The sequence below is a fragment of the Homarus americanus genome, unplaced genomic scaffold, assembly GCF_018991925.1.
Source record: "Homarus americanus isolate GMGI-L3 unplaced genomic scaffold, GMGI_Hamer_2.0 scaffold53693, whole genome shotgun sequence".
Classification (NCBI taxonomy): domain Eukaryota; kingdom Metazoa; phylum Arthropoda; class Malacostraca; order Decapoda; family Nephropidae; genus Homarus; species Homarus americanus.
In genome coordinates this window covers 266,554-272,553 of record NW_024723245.1, presented here as the reverse complement: position 1 = coordinate 272,553, position 6,000 = coordinate 266,554, and positions in this window count along the sequence as shown.

Here is a 6,000-nt window from a genome sequence, read left to right as displayed (position 1 = left end):
TGGTTACGATGGTGGTGTCATGCTCAAACCACCAGACAATGCCACTGCTAGCAGATGTCCGGCGAACGTCCGTCTAAGGGGCGAAGAGGAACGACATTGCTGACTGCTCGTGCTGGCGTCATAGTATGAGACATATTTTCCAGGATTAACTGAAGATTAAACGCCTTAACGCCGCCTGGGGGGACTAGGTTAGGTTAGGTTAACGTTAGGGTTAGTTAGGTTAGGCTAGATTAAGATCAGTTAGGGTTGGATAAAGTTAAGGTAGATTAGGTTAAGTTAGATTAAGTTCTGTTATATGAGGTCAATCTTCATGTGAAATAAGCTAGGGTGTCTAATCTTCAGATGATCCCATTTTCTGTTAATCCAAAATTCAATTCTAACTGAGAATTCTGTGTCTATTTCAGGTGAATTAAACCAAATAATTTTTTGTCATAAAATTGAATTGGTTCCTTTATTTACTGACATTCAAGTCTTTGCAATTCACTAACAGTCTATTAAAATTACACTATTATCTATATTAAAGACAATATTGACAGAATTTGGAAAAATGCCAAAAATATCTAGATAAACTTAAATGAAACATGTAATATTTTATTCAAATGTGTCATAAAACTATATTTTTAGCCTGTAAACGTAACTTATATATTTCATGCAATATTTTTTTTAACTTTCAGACGTATTCTGTTTAATGCAACACGGGTGTAATCCACAGCACGTTCCGGGTCACGAGGTGTCTTGTTTTATATCAGTTAATGTTCTTCAACGACCCGTGTATTTAAGTTATTTAAGTACGTAGATTAAGTTAATTCGCTAACCTAACCTTACCTAACTTATCTTAATCTAACGCTAAACTAACCTAACTTATTCAAACCTAACCTACCGCTAACTTAACCTAATCTACCTTATCTTATCCTAAGTTACCATAAACTAACCTAACCTAACCTAACCTATCCTAACCTAACCTAACCTAACCTAACCTAACCTAACCTAACCTAATCTAACCTAACCTAGGGATAATATACAGGTGATCCGTGAGTTAACTTTCTGCACACGACAGCAACAGTTACGTATGGTGCAGATTTTACATTCATTTGTAGTTATTCATTGTCTTTAAGTAACAGTATCATTCATTGTCTTTAAGTAACAGATTCATTCATTGTCTTTAAGTAACAGTATAATTCATTGTCTTTGAGTAACAGTATCAATCATTCTCTCTAAGTAACAGTATCAATCATTTTAAGTAACAGTATCATTCATTCTAAGTAACAGTATCAATCATTTTAAGTAACAGTATCATTCATTCTAAGTAACAGTATCATTCATTGTCTTTAAGTAACAGTATCATTCATTGTCTCTAAGTAATAGTATCATTCATTGTCTCTAAGTAACAGTATCATTCATTGTCCTTAAGTAACAGTATCATTCATTGTCTCTAAGTAATAGTATCATTCATTGTCTCTAAGTAACAGTATCATTCATTGTCCTTAAGTAACAGTATCATTCATTGTCTCTAAGTAATAGTATCATTCATTGTCTCTAAGTAACAGTATCATTCATTGTCCTTAAGTAACAGTATCATTCATTGTCTCTAAGTAATAGTATCATTCATTGTCTCTAAGTAACAGTATCATTCATTGTCCTTAAGTAACAGTATCATTCATTGTCTCTAAGTAATAGTATCATTCATTGTCTCTAAGTAACAGTATCATTCATTGTCCTTAAGTAACAGTATCATTCATTGTCTCTAAGTAATAGTATCATTCATTGTCTCTAAGTAACAGTATCATTCATTGTCCTTAAGTAACAGTATCATTCATTGTCTCTAAGTAATAGTATCATTCATTGTCTCTAAGTAACAGTATCATTCATTGTCCTTAAGTAACAGTATCATTCATTGTCTTTAAGTAACAGATTCATTCATTGTCTTTAAGTATCATTCATTGTCTCTAAGTAACAGTATCATTCATTGTCCTAAAGTAACAGTATCATTCATTCTCTCCAATCTCTTGTAACTTGATCGTTTTTACTATGGCCGCTTCTCACAACCCATCAACACCACCAGTCATCATCACCCACATCACCATCACTTTTCATCACCATCAACACCACTAACAATCACCATCACCCACCACTATCACCATCAACCTTCACCATCAACACCACCAGTCATCATCACCCACATCACCATCACTTTTCATCACCATCAACACCACTAACAATCACCATCACCCACCACTATCACCATCAACCTTCACCATCAACACCACCAGTCATCATCACCCACATCACCATCACTTTTCATCACCGTCAACACCACTAACAATCACCATCACCCACCACTATCACCATCAACCTTCACCATCAACACCACCAGTCATCATCACCCACATCACCATCACTTTTCATCACCGTCAACACCACTAACAATCACCATCACCCACCACTATCACCATCAACCTCCACCATCAACACCACCAGTCATCATCATCATCACCCACATCACCATTACTTATCTACCACTACTACAACTACTTTACCGTCACTCGGAATCGAGTATGACGATCATCCAGCTATGATACAATGGTACGAGTTCTGAGGTGACTAAAGAGGTCGATACCGGACCGGCAGGGTGGTGACCGGCTTAAACCCCAACGGACAAAACCCAAGTCTCATGTAAAAAATATAAAATACGACACTTTTATGTTTAGGTTAGGTTAGTGTTGACAAATGACAACCCCGTTGGGGTTTTGTCCGGGAACCGGCAGGGTCGATCGCAGATGTTGTACATGTGGGGGGCTACATCTAGTGAGGGAGGGGCGGTGGCAGCGTCTTTCCGGCGTTGGCGCTTGTCTGCTTCGTTATGCAAGTGGGGTAGCTCGAAAGTATTGACATCTTCTCGTGTGGTGCTCCTCCAAGCGTTACGGTGTGGAGTAATCGTCTCCCAGGTGAAGGGGTCGATTTGGCACTATTTCAGGTTTGTCTTAAGACTATCCTTATACCTTTTCAGTTGCCCGCCAGCGTTACATTTACTATTCGTAAGGTGACTGTAAAGTGGCTGCTTTAGCAGTTTACTGTCGTCCATGTCGGTAACATGGCCAGCCAGCATAGTTGTTCATGGATAATGGTAGCCTCGATGCTTCTACAGTACAGTTGGTGTCAGCAGGAATACTGGCATTTGTTCTCTTGTCTTCCCAGCGAACTCGGAGGATGGATTGTAGACTACGTTGGTGAAAGTTTTCAAGTGCCTTGAGGTGCCTCCTGTATGTGACCCATGTCTTGCTGCCATATAGCAGGGTGGGGAGGACCACTGCTCGATATAACACAGGCACCGCCAACACCAACACCATCACCCACCTTCATCACCCATCACAATCATCCATACCACCACCACCACCACCACCACCACCACCACCACTCCACTTCCTCAACACCACACCACACCACACCACACCACACCATATTCTCTGGCCATAAATAAAATAATAATCCAACTAATATTAACATCACACTCACAATATTACAGCAATACGGACATTAATCTTGTGAAATTGGAATGCGTGTTTGACTTTGTACAGAAGTGCTGGAAGGAAATTAATAATAATAAAAATAACTCATTGACAGGTAAATGACTAATTTACTGGACCGACCCACACCTGTACTTTGTTTAGTAACCACAAGGAAACAGTCGAGCCATAATTTATCGAGGAACTGTCGTAGGTGGTGGCTCGCGGGAGAAGCAACAATAATTTCTCTAGGGATAGATTTTGTTGGTGTTTTTGTTATTGTTGTATTTGTTGTTGTTGTTATTCTGGTACTACAACGGCTAAGGTATTTTTTAAAACTACTTGTAATAGCTTTAGTCTTATACAAAGGTGATGTTACTACTAAGATAGTTGGGAAATATGACACCCAGGTACTCTTATGTTTTAAATTTTACTTATGACTAAACTTTAGAAAATTAACGGTCGTATTACTCCTATATAATAATAATAATAATAATAATAATAATAATAATAATAATAATAATAATAATATACAGAGTGAAATAAAACACCTTCCATCAAATTGAACGTATCTAGTTAATGCAGGATATCAGTATAATTCTGATATATTTTTTTGTACGATTAATCTTCCTTCATTTACAGTCAAACAATTAGAAGCTTTACTATGTTTCCATTTATTAAGGAAGTTGTATGTATCTTAAAATGGTTGACTGTAGCCTAATTGAAACAAAATTATAATTCGAGACTGGAATATCACAACCTTACCCTCTCCTGAAAATATATGGTAAGATAATATTAGCAAGATACTGAAAATCGTAACCCAAATCCTCTCAAAGTTAACACTCAAATCCTCTATCGTCATTCTCTCACCCTGACCATCACCATTCTATAAACAGAAGCTTCCCCCCCCCTTCACATTCATTTTCTTTATTACCTCCTAAACACTCACCCCTTGCCTCCTCTCCTCTGACCTTTTGCATTCTTCTCGTATTATTTTTAGTTATATTCTATTCCCCTTTCCTTTACTTCCACTTGGACGCTATAGTAGTGTCGAAAATTTTGCTTTCTCTCGGTGTCCTTGGAGGGAGGGATGATGTCGTGTGTGTTTGAGAAAGTGTTTGTTTGTATGTACGTATATATGTGTGTTTGTGTATGTGTGTGTGTGCTTCTATGTAGGTATGTGTTTATACTGTATGTGTGTCTTTACGTATGTATTTGTGGATATATTTGAATGTTTATATGGACGTACATTTATTTGAATACACTATTGTAAATATCCATAGATAAATGTTTAAAAAATATTCGTGTGTGCGTATATATCGAAGATTGTATCCACCAGCGCACACACACACACACACACTGGGGAGAGAGAGGGAAAACAGCACGTCCCTAAGAACCTTCCAATGTGAGGTAGGTGATAAGTGCACGACTGCCCTCAACCCTCGTATATATAAGATAAGGTGAGGTGCTATGAAAGTCAAGCATCGATAAGAGGAAGTTACGAGGAGAATATCAAAGAGTTTAGGAGAAAAATCGGTGGTTTCAGGTATATTGTGTACAAGGGAGGTCGTTGATGAGGCCTTTTATTCACTGCGTGGTCAACTGTCTCTCGGGTGAGTAGTAATACATTATAATACCAGCCTACTGATGGGTCTTAATGGCTTGTTATACTGTCATCAGTATCTGAAGAAAATAATATTGTTGTCTATGAACGTGAGATATCAGTGCGGTGTTCCCTTAATAATTCTGGCTTATATATCTGTATTCTCTCATTCTGAATTCTTACCCTCCCCCCCAAAGGCTGTTCTTTGTTCCAACTAAGACTCGGTAAACTGCGTTTCATAATCGTGGTAGCTGAAACTCCTCAAAAATTTGTAAGGCGCCTATAACTGCTCCGTTGGTTCTAAAGAGAGGGAACTAAAAAAAATAAACTAATGTTTCATCAATCATCACAAAAAGTACAAGTAATATGATATTTTTTTTACAATTTCTTGCATTTAATATGACATATATGCATTAGTATAAATGTAATTGTAAACGAGGGATATATTTTCCCTATTCAAGCTTTTTAACAATATGGATAATGTCGTAAATAATAAATGTATAATATTACTGTGCACAAGTAATTCACAAACTGAGGTCGTACATTTTAACATTATTAACGTCACTGATGACTGCCGGGTCAAGCCGTAGCTCTCTGGTTCAAACTTTAATTATCTCCCTCACTCATCCCTCCCTTTCTCTCTCGTCATTACCCAAAATTCCTTCCCTCATTTTCTTTCCTCTGTATATATTTGAATTTTTATCATATACATAAATTTGTACTGTTTTACATAAGTTATTAAAGGGATACATTAATGAGGTCTAACTTTAGTATTCGTTTGTTTTTTAAATTATGTGAGACGAAGGAGAGTCGCATTTTCTTGGGTTGGGATATTATTATTATTATTATTATTATTATTATTATTATTATTATTATTATTATTATTATTATTAT